Source organism: Ovis canadensis, chromosome 2 (genome assembly GCF_042477335.2).
Source record: "Ovis canadensis isolate MfBH-ARS-UI-01 breed Bighorn chromosome 2, ARS-UI_OviCan_v2, whole genome shotgun sequence".
Lineage (NCBI taxonomy): Eukaryota > Metazoa > Chordata > Mammalia > Artiodactyla > Bovidae > Ovis > Ovis canadensis.
Window position 1 is genome coordinate 149,352,307 of NC_091246.1, and position 12,117 is coordinate 149,364,423.

At 35.7% G+C, this 12,117-nt stretch overlaps 1 protein-coding gene and 1 pseudogene across 1 annotated transcript in view; one reads left to right on the forward strand and one right to left on the reverse strand.

The window, feature by feature from the left end:
• CSRNP3 (cysteine and serine rich nuclear protein 3) overlaps positions 1-1,519 on the reverse strand; it is a 97,139-nt gene extending 95,620 nt beyond the window's left edge. Inside the window, exon 1 of the mRNA XM_069574322.1 lies at positions 1,326-1,519. The gene's annotated coding sequence lies outside the window, so the exon portion shown is untranslated. The remainder of the gene's footprint in view (positions 1-1,325) is intronic.
• Positions 1,520-10,766: 9,247 nt separating this feature from the next.
• Positions 10,767-11,860, forward strand: LOC138432426 (small ribosomal subunit protein eS4, X isoform-like; annotated as a pseudogene).
• The last annotated feature ends 257 nt before the right edge of the window (positions 11,861-12,117 follow it).

A 12,117-nucleotide genomic window follows, 5' to 3' on the forward strand; every position in this document is an offset into this window, starting at 1 on the left:
CTAAATGACTACTATGAAGTGATTTCATAAATATTTACAATACTTGTCCTTCACTGTTTTAAATGGCCATTCTCTTGTTTTGGTCTGCCCTCCATGCTCCCCGTACCCCATTTTAAAATAAAAGATATTAGTGCCAAACTACCAAATCTTGATAATCATTATAATAAAATTAATGCCCCCCTTTTCAATGTAAAAGAAAGTAATTATCTAAACATGTGCTAGCTCTTTGTAGGTAAGGTTCTTAAAATTCACTCAAAATATCTTAGGCAAATATGAAAGCATTAAGTAATTTCACGATGAAACATTATTTTGCCTCTTCATCTTTCCAACTTATTTTCATATACATATAAGGTAAACATATAAATATTTGATGCAAATTACAATAACATTTTTCCCCATCAGCACTGTAACTGCTGAATTGATATATTTGAAAATTTTAATGACATAGATAGTCTGATCATGCTGCTTTAATTAAGTTTATTTAAAAATATGCTTTTTAAATAAAAAAGCAATATGAACAATAAAAGTAAGGACACATTTGTTTGGTTCAGGTCAGACTTTACTATGATGTAATCACACATTTTACGAAAGTGTGAAATTTAGTCCATGGAAAAAGACTTTTTTCCTGCCTGTGACATTTATGAGGTTCACTTCACAATCTAGACTTAACTGAAAGGAAAAGTCATAGGAAGCTGAACATGTTGAGTTCAAAATAGCATTATCCAAAAAGTCCCAAAGAAAATTAATAACAATTATGAAAATTAAAGGATTTAAAGGATGCAACCCCCAAATAAGAAATTATTTCTTTGATAAGGTGTTTAGTAATGAAATGCAGAATGAAGACTCTCCACAATGAATCCTCTCTTAAAAGGAAGCGAACATATAACTTATTGAAACTGTCCTTATGGTATCATGTGGGTTATGAACAAAAGAACTCCATTATTTAGTTCCAGATACCTCACGACAATCTTAGGTTCTTATTTAAAACAAAATTATTAAAAATGTGAAAATCCTCTAAAACTTTAAAGTCTTGACATTCAACTAGATGTTTCAACCGAGATACCTCCCTGCAATCAAAAACTTTCTCCCAAATAGAATTATTTAGAATCCCCAATCCAATTTTTTTCTCTCATGGCATTATTCCACTGGAACAAAATACCCACGTTTCAAATTGAGACAACAGTAAGAAGATTAAATAAACTAGTTAAGGGAAGGTGAAAATCGAGAACACCCTGCCTATTTCCACAATGAATTAAAATAGCCAATCCTCATCGGTGTCTTTTATAGAAATAAAATCAGGCGCATCACGAAATCTGTCACCGTACCTGCGTGCACTTTAAACGACTACGGCACACACGCTGTAAGATCTTCACTCTGAGACATAAAGCACACTTCATGTAACTGCTGCAAAACACTGCTGCAGAGGAGCCCAGTGCATTTTTTTCGGGCAACTGATCCAGCTTTCCACCAGCCCTGTGACCTTTGAACTCCCTTCTGCCCCCCCTCCTCTCGCTTCTGCAGTCAAAGCCTCGGAGCTGGTCTCATTTGCATAAGGCTCGGGCAGCCCTCCAGCAGCTGAAACGGAATGCTGGGTAAGGAATTGTGGAACTGCAGTTCTGCCAGAATACCTGAATCACCCGAGAACTGGAATCCGCGAGAGGGGGTGGGCACCGACTGCGCCGGGCTGCCCGTATCACAGCCCCACCCCCAGGCCCCCTTGTCTATTAATGTATAAGTGTTTTTAACTCTTTGTTTTAGAGCCCTGCTTTCCCCTTCCCCACCAAAAAGAAGCTGTCAGCCGCGACTATGGTAACCAAGGAAACCCAAATAGTCAAATACTTCATTTAAATACATGTGGAAGGCCAATTTAAAATTTTCATTAACTCCTCTTGTTTTTGAAACATAGCTATTTTCCCCCCTTGGAAGGCACAGTGCACGCATAATCAGGAACATAGGCTATTTCTTTTTGTTGTGGTTTAAACAGCATCTTACAAGCATTGAGTCACTATACGAATACATGAAGTCACTGTGGTAATTCTATAAAATGTTAAATGCGCCCTAGTGCCTTAAGATCATCCTGAATGGTGTCCGAGAAATTAATTGTAAAGAATTTAGGTCCCACGATGCCTTTAAAATAACACAGCAATAAAAATGTAGAGCAAAGTTAAACTATGTGTTTTGATCCAAAGATTCATGCAGCAGTAACGCTTGTCTCTCTTTGGCAGAGATGTTCAGTGTTGTGCTATTATTTGCTAGAGTTATTTCTTCCCTTGTCTTCCTACACACAGCAGTCTCTCTATTTAAAACACAAACTCTCTTGCTCATAAACCTAAGTGATTATTTTCTAGGTACAGAAGGTCATGTATACATATTTTTATAAATACCCATGAAGGCACATATTCTTTTCTAAATGGTGAGTCAATGGAAGTATGCATCATCACATAATTAATCCATTCTTCTTTTTAAAATTAAGCTAATTTGTTTTCTCCTTTAATGAGTGAATAATATTTATGAAATAAAAGGTTTAATGCAATAAAGAAATATAACATGAAAAATAAAAGGCACACAACAGATTAATATAGATATATGTTATTTTATAAAATATAAAATGCATTGTTCTGGGAGATAGCATTATTAACATTTTAAAATTTTCTTGGTTTTAAAATTTGTTATTTAATTAACTATGTTAAATCTCTTGTAGTACACTAAAAGATATCAATAAATTTTGAATGCTATATCATCTAATTCATAAGACACAAACTATTGCAGTACAGAATTTTTTAATCATGGAAAAATAAATGTGAAGATTTTTATTTGAGCTATTTGTTAGTATTCTCCCATAAGTTATTTCTGCATTATAGAAGGTTAGAAATTACTAAATGATTTTTTTAACCCATAAATTTTTAAATTGGATAAATAACTTTTCAGTTTACTATAATCATATAAACATTTCTCTATCACATCTGACTACATCAGCCATTTAATTGAGTTGGGTCAATTCAAGTGCATCCTTCATATTACACACTGTAAATATCTTGCAAAGTTTTTAAGGCAAAATACACATCAGCCCATCCTAATTTAAATCCAATCAAACACAAGGAAGTGTTGGAGTAATTTATAAAATCACTGACCTGTTCAAATAGCAGTAGTCTTAGTCCTTGCACTCTTTTTTCATTAGAATCCAAAATAAATTGATTAACATTTTCTAATGTGTGTCAGCATCACCGAAGGCACTGTTCTTCCTGGTTCAGCGGAATCTTCTGAAATTTGCCAGCCCTGTGTTTTATTGCTGGTACCGTATGCTTTATTGTTCAGCGACAAGAGCTTCACTCTGCACAAAGACTCATTACCTACTGCTTGCTGCACGGCATCAGCCTCACTGAGGCTGCCTATATGTGATCACATGGGAGTTTTGTCTGAGAAAGCCAGGCATGCCACTGACTTCACTGTGTCTATGGATATTTTTATCAGCTGAGGTCTGCTAGGAGGAAGGAATAACAGATTAGGGAGCTGCTCTAAGTCATTAATGCAGCACAACTTATGGAAATCCCTTCACAAGATTTTTTTTTTTTTATTATAGAAAACATTTGAGCAGGAATTCAAAAGAACTTCACTAGATTTCATTTTAATAAGAGGCTGGAAAATAATTTAAGGAAGGGGAACTAAGGAAAAAGCTGTTTCCCACCTTTTGCTTTCTGAAAGTACTTTTGTACAAATGTTATTAAAGAACCTTGCTGAACTGAATGATTTGACAGTATGTTTAACCTTTAGATTGCTGGTCTTTCTTTTTCTTGGTTGTTTTCTAAAGGATAAGTCACTGTTTCCCTCAAAATCGCCTCAATGAAAATCTCAGTCACTAACAGATAAGATATATGAATAAAAATCGAGATGTTCTAATTACTTTTGATAAAGTAGATGAGAGTGAGTGTCTTATTGATGTATATAAGTAAGGTAGATTAATTTATCTTCACAAAAGATGACACATTCCTAGAAGAGCTGACTTAAAAGAACAATGAAGATTTCAATTTAAAGATCTAAAGGGCATGTGGTTCATATTAATTCTTAAAATCGCAGTAACTTATTTTAGACAGCTTACCTCAATAAAGCATATGGTTTACCTTATCTGATTTCAGTGTTAACAAGTAGTTTCAAAGCTGACTACTCAACATTTATAGTAATTTTTCTCTTATGTAAATATTAAATTAATACACATACATATATACACATAGGTATAGTCAGATTATCTTTCCAAAGTATATTTTAAAATAATTACCTAAAATTGTTTCTCAAAATTTGAAAATGGATAGTGGATTTCCAAATGAAAAAGCTATTTAATAATTGGAAGTTGATGAAAAAATAAACTTCTTATCTCTTTAATAATCTAAATTGAATTGGTAATTGAAAGCTTATTTCTTGTTAATCTCAATGGAAATCTTAGGACAAATACATGCAATGTGCAATGAAGAGCACAGAAGTAAAAGTCAGTCAGAAAACCATAAATAAATATCAGAAAATAAATTTTTCTGTACAGTTAGATATATAGAACATTTTAATAATGCCTGTAAGTAATATAGTAATCCTAAAAATAGTAAATCTATATACCTGTTAAACTTTTCATTAATGAGAAGTTATTTTTTGGAAATAATTATAATTTAAAATTTTTCTGTGTCAGCTGAAACTTTAAAAAATAATTTAAAGCCAAAATAGGCATGTGTGGCTAAATAGCCAGTCTCTAAATATGATGATTTAACATCATTCTTTATAATATTTTTTGTAGTCTTAACATTGATTTAGAATGTTTCATGATTTAAGTAAATGCCTTTTCATGGGTTTTTCTTAACCTTGAAAAAATATTCAGATATGTTTCAAATACCACCATTTTAATGTATTTGTTCCAAAATGCTCATGTTCATTTTCCCCTGCAAACAAGAGACGCGTTAAAGCTAGAAAACCTTGGGGCATTAAAAGAAAAAGGAAAACAAGGGTTTCTGGCTTACAGTGTAATTCTGGGTTCTTAAAGATATGCATATTGTAGCTAATATCTTTGATGATGTCATCATGTTAATGTACAAGGAAATAAACAAAAGGCAGCCATTTTTCTGTTACTGCATCACTTCAAAAACAGTGAAATAAAATGGTCGCCAAATGGAAAAAAAGAATCAGCAGAAAACCAAGTTACTTTCAAATTTTGGGGAGAGGGAGGGGCAAAGTTTGTGAAATTAGAAATAAAATTCCATATATATGAATTTTGTGTGAATGTATATAAAGAAATGATTTATAATAATAAAGAACTATAAATAAAAACAAAGGATGTAGAAATAGAAAGCAATTTAAACAAATTATCAGTAAAGTAATATCTCCAATGGAAAGACTATAGTCTGTAAACAATGTATTAAATGTAAAAGCTTATTGAATTCATTAATGTTGAAAAAGGTATTTAAAGATGGACAACAGAGTTGGAAAGATCTAGGAAAAAAACAAAATGATCATGAAACAGTATATAAGCTTCCCAGGTCTACTATTGTCTTAAATGACCTTGGTGAATTATTCTATCATCTTATGCCTTATTTGTCAAGTCTGCAAATAGGAACAGAAAAATCTTTGGAAAACATGTCATGGAAATAAATAGCAATATTTTTATACTTCAGTTCTCTAAATAAGTTTTAACCAAGCATTGTCAACTAATATTAGTAAAATAAGGAGAAATGATGTAAAATTCTAATGAATAGTTAAGAGAATTTTCAAATGCATTATCCTAATAGCAGAGATAAACAGTTCTAGTAAGTAGATAGGACTTTCTGAAACAAGAGGTGATTTTTTTCCCTAATACCTGCAGAAAATAAACTAGAAATGAATTTAGTAAGTAATTTGAAATGAATCTCAAAATTGCCTCAGGATTAAAACAAATTACAAAATATACCCGTCCTTCCAATCAAAATTCTGTAACTTGGTCAGGGACATAAGAGAATTACAGTAGTTTCTGATTCTCACACAATGAACAGCAATGCCTCTGCTTATATAACAGGTTCATCAGCCAAGAGTTCTTTACATTTGAAATTACTAGAGAAACACAAGATCACAGCTTAAAGAAGGAAATTCCATCCAAGATTAAAAGAAAATTTTAATTTGCTTTGTATATGGAAAGCTGTGAATTCAAAAAAGATATGTCAATTCTTATTATTGACTCTTACTAGCTTGAATTTTCTCTGATGACAAAGAGGCATAATAGAATCATTTTGTTTGCCCCTAGAATCATTTTGTTTGCCCCTCTTTTCTAGAAAATAACTAAAGCTTGTCAGAAGCAATCCAGAATGTTTGCTATCCAATTCATTCAGTTACTTGGATATAGACACGCCAAGTGAATGGTCCCTTGAAAATTCTACCGCATGAAGAAAGATGAAGATTAACAGATACCATCACCTGCATTAACTAGAACCGTATTAATTGGCACGTACACACACACACATACACACACACACACACACATATACTGGCATATACCAGTATGTCATGTTAGATGTATCTTTGATAAGGCTGTATTTTCAAGGTACCTTCACCCTTCTTTACAGTATATTCAAAGAAGTCAATAAGTTGGCCACGTCAATGTCAAAATCCAGGACTAACTCAATTCAATTCAACAAACATTTGAGAGTTTACTATGTACTAAGATTGAGAGAGTTGCTAGGGATATAAAAATGAAAAATACACTGTACCCAAGAAGATTATAATCTATCTAGCTAAAAAATAAAAGTTGCTTAGCAAGTTATGGGAGGAGTAGTACAATAGAGATATGTTTTCTACAGTTTGACTATTTTATTGACTTAACATGTATTTTAGGTACAATGAATATAATTTCTTTTCAATATTGTTTCATAAAATCAGAAAATCACTTATCAAATGTCATATCCAGATGTGTATATCTATATATGTAACATGTATTAGCTACATATTCCTGTGGTATCCTTCTCATCAAGAGGTTGAATTTAATTTCCCTTACCTTCATTCTAAGTTAGCCTTAATGATTTGCTTAACCAATAGTGGCTGCACAAGTGATGTTTTGGAGATTTCAAGGTTAGTTCCTAAGAAACTATAAAGCTTCCACTCTAGCCTCTTAGAGTCTCTTGAGTCTTCCAGGAGGCTTGAGTTGCCATGTGAGAGGAATAACTACACTAAGACTGTCACAAAGAAGCCAGATAGTAGCACTCTGATCAAATGATCTGAACTGAGCCCAGGATTCTGGCCATTCCTGATGCCTAACCCATATGTAAAGCCATCATGAACCCTCCAAATCTACCTATCCACCAAAGGTGTATCGTGAAGTTACCCTAGTTGTTACTATGGGGCAAGAATCATTGAGCTGAGTTTTTCTCAAATTCTTGTCCTAAATAATTCAAAAGATGCAATAAAATGGTTGCTGTTTTAGGCACTAAGTGTTGTGGTAGTTACTCAGATATTGATAACTAGAACCTTTTTACATGTATAGGACAAAGACAACATAATAAACATAAAAGTACAAGAAAGGGCAGTCTAATATATATATATACACACACACACAAATACATATATATATAAATACACACACATACATGTTTCCCAGGGAGTGCTAGTGGTAAAGAATCCACCTACAGTGCAGGAGACTTAAGAGACAGGGGTTCGATCCCTGGGTTGGGAAGAGCCCCAGAAGGAGGGCATGACAACCCATTCCATTATTTTTGCATGGAGAATCCCGTGGACAGAGGAGCCTGGTGGGCTACAGTCCATAGGGTTACAAAGAGTTGGACATGACTGAAGTGAGTTAGCATGCACACATTCAGTGAAATGGATGAATTTAATAGATTCATTAAAAGAAAATACAATTTAGGAAGGTGGAGAAAAAAGAAAAAAAAAATTCAGAGTGTGTCCAAGCACATGAAGACTGAGTTATTCAAGAAGAGTGTATTGCAGAAATGGGGTATCTGAACTAACAGAGAAGAGACTGCTTCACTAGCCAGAAGAAAAGGGAATTCCCAGTAATGGCACTTTGGGAAAATTCCAGAAACAGAGGCAATAGCTTTACTATAATAAGAGGAACTTTGAGGAAGCTTGGGTGGCAGGAGATTTAGGCATGTGCTGGGAGGTTAAAGGAGAAAAAAGGAAGTCTGGTGCCCCTTCTTAGAGTGTGATGAAGTGCACAGATTTTGTGCAACATAGGAGACACTGGGAAGTGCCCGAGGCATAGAAAAGGAGGTATGGTCAAAGTGATGAATAAGTGATGGTCAACGCTGGCAGGAGAGGAGCAAGGCAGCAGGGAGTCTGAGGAAGAGGAGATACGGAGAAATGATGAAACCCTGGCAACTGAGGAATGAAGAAAAAGGAATTCATCATAAAGAAGGAAGGAATTTTAAATTGGTGGGATAAGCCAAGCTCTCTGATTTATTACGTTAAATTCAACAGTTCTGTGATTTAGTTACAAATTATATATGACCAGTATAGAGCATCTAACTAGCTTTGTTAAACAGATTTAGTGATTTCATGGGTAGTTTGATTTGTATTGGCCTCAGTTTGTCTTTCAAATATTGTGAAAATTGGTTTACATCAAATTTTGTTAACATTGTGTTTGGGAGCTTACAAAAGACTAAAACAGGCTCTTCCTTAAATAGGAAAAGTACATAGAGGAGACCACTTATGTGTCTTTCTGCTGTTTGATTCCTAACTTGGGAAAATAAAAATATGTCTTAATTCTGCAAAGATTAAAAAGGTAGATACTTTTGGATAATGCAAACTAAGACACCCCCGAAACCACACACCATTACCTATCAAAGTATACAAGTCTACTAGAGCTTTATATTTCTGATTCTTCATTCTATTTGGATACTAGACTGCCAAAGTATCAGATGTTAGGTTAAGCAGCCAGTGAACAGCCACGCAGAATGATGCAGGTTAAATGGTAGGTATTGCTATAATTGCTGCTGCTGCATATACAATATGTATATAAATCATCTGAACACGGCTGCAAAGAAGTCTTTATGCAAAGTGACCCAGAGAGGAAAGTATCCAGGTTTTCCCCTACCCTTCTTTCTCTTTATCAGCACAAAGGCATTAGAAAACAGCATTTATCCAGAGAAAAGAGTAAATGAAGCAAACATCCTCTCTGAGAACACAAAGGATACATTTATTTCTTAGTGACCATCAACTTTGATTATAAGGATTTCTTTTTATGCTGAATTAGATGTCTAACATGGGACCAAAAATATGGAACTGAGCAGGTAAAAAAAAGAAAAAGAAAAAAATAATAATTTAATAGGACCAGTGGCTTTTCCATATCAACGGGAAGGTTATATCATAAGTAAAAGAACTATCAGTGGTAAAGAATCTGCCTGCCAATACAAGGAGACACAGGACATGGGGGTTCAATCCCTGGGTCAGAAAGATCCCCTGGAGAAGGAAATGGCAACCCACTCCAGTATCCTTGCCTGGGAAATCCCATGGACAGAGGAGCCTGGCAGGCTACAGTCTGTAGGGTCTCAAAGTCAGACATGACCAAGTGAGTGAGCATGCACACAAAAGAGCTATGACACTGCTTTGGGGTTCAAGACAGGGAGGAGTTTCTTATGTTTTATTTCACTAACACAAGTCTGTAGGTACTTCACTAGATTGAATCTACTCTGATTTATATGAGACATACAGAAATAGTTTTAGCATATTATTTACCTGGGTTCATTCATTCATTCACATATTCATTTTACATTCACTGACTACTATATGCTCAGAATCTGATTCAGTGCTCTGACAGGTTAAAGAGATGACTAAGACACAGGCAGCAAGCTAAGTGGTTTTCCACCGAGAGGGAGGGACCTATATAAAGAAATAGATACAACATAATGGGATACATCCTCTAATTGAAAAATGTATAAGAACATAAAGACAGGAGTGAATAAGCTATATAAAAATAGCTAATAGTTATCAAGTACTTAACTAAGACTGAAGTGTTTTACTTTACACATATAAATGGACTCATAACAATTGCAACAAGCCTCTGAGGTAAGTTACTTTTACCATCTCCATTTCATTGATGAGAAAACTGAGGAATAGGCTAGTTAAGTGACTTGTCAGTTAAGTGACTGACAGAGTCAGTATCCAAAGCCAGACAGTATAACTTTAATGCACTGTGTCTCCACTGCTTTCATGCTACTTGAGATAGTCACAGTGGGCTTCATAGAAGAGGTGATATGGAAAATGAATCTTAAGGGATGAGTAAGAGTTCTTCTGCAGAAAAGGAGAAGAGTATTCTAGGCAGAAGAGCTAAAATATATACAGAGTCTGAGGCATGACTAATGTATATGTGGAAGAAGTTAAAAACTTTACTGTGAAAATGGTAAGTTTATTTGATCTTGATATGGGATTGTGCATTTGTAATGCTGGCTTATTTGGAATTCAACTAAGAATCAGTTTGTACTTATAGGGGATGTAAAAACTGCTTGACTTCATCTGTCTTTTGTTATTAGATGACTCAGGAGAATGAACTGGAGAGAAGGTCTGGAAAAAAAGGACACCAAATGAGACAGCTGAAATATCCAATAGGAAAAGGTTACAAAGCTCTGAATGAAGACAGTAGCAGCCCTAGTTATGGAAAGGAAAGATATTCAGGAAGTAGGTCAGCAGATACTTAGGTGGGAATGAGGGGGAACCCTGAATCCAGGATTTTTTATTTGGGGGACAGCATGGATGATGATATCAGTAACCAGTGTTAGAAATACAGAGGAATTCTTTTCATGCCTAGGGCAGCCATGACTTGTGGTCCCAAGTAGCACCTGAAACATGTAGCAGCTCCAGAGCATGCCATGCTGGATACACTGACTGGTGTGTTTGCTCCTTATTCAGCTACCAGTCCCCATAAGCTGAGGGAATGTTTCCACCCAGTCATTTTCCAAGGAGATCCAACCAGTCCATTCTAAAGGAGATCAGTCCTGGGTGTTCTTTGGAAGGAATGATGCTGAAGCTGAAACTCCAGTACTTTGGCCACCTCATGTGAAGAGTTGACTCACTGGAAAAGACTCTGATGCTGGGAGGGATTCGGGGCAGGAGGAGAAGGGGACAACAGAGGATGAGATGGCTGGATGGCATTACCGACTCGATGGACATGAGTTTGAGTGAACTCCAGGAGTTAGTGATGGACAGGGAGGCCTGGTGTGCTGCAGTTCATGGGGTTGCAAAGAGTCAGACACGACTGAGTGACTGAACTGAAGGAACAGGCTTAAGTATGCCCCAAGGGATGAAGTAGAAAAGATCTGTATACAGAATTTTGTTAAGATTGATGGCAAGGTCCACATTGATACAACCTACCCTGATGATTTTATGGATGTCATCAGCATTGGCAAGACTGGAGAGAATTTTCCTCTGATCTATGACATCAGGGATTGCTTTGCTCATCATATTATACCTGAGGAGGCCAAGTATCAGTTGTGGAAAGTAAGACAGATCTTCATGGGCACAAAAGGAATCCCTCATCCTGTGACCCATGATGCCCACACTATCTGCTACCCCGAATTCCTCATCAAGGTGAATGACATCATTCAAATTGATTTGAAGACTGGAAATATCACTGATTTCATCAAATTTAATGCTGGCAACCTGTGCATGGTGACTGGAGGTGCCAACTTGGGAAGAGTTGCTATTATCACCGACAGGGAGAGACATCCTGGTTCTTTTGATGTAGCTCACGTAAAAGATGCTAACGGTAACAGCTTTGCCATCCAGCTCTCCAACAATTTCGTTATTGGCACAGACAACGGACCATGGATCTCTCTTCCTCGTGAAAGGGTATCTGCCTCAGCATTCCTGAGGAGAGAAGAGATCGGCAGCCAAACAGAGCAGTGTATAAAATGATCTCTAGGTGACATGACTCTCAAAGTCTTTGTACTTAATTAAAGATATGGAGCCAGTCAGTGGTGAACACTGGATGCCTAAAATGCACCCAGAAAAAGCACAAGGCCCTAAGAACACAAGGATTCCATCCTGAGTGTTCAGTGCCTGGCAGAGCAGTTCACAGACAAGATCAATTATCCAGATATACATTTCTCTCCATTCTCTCAGTGGCCTGATTAAAGGTGAAGAAAACACAATCAACTTCACAATCAA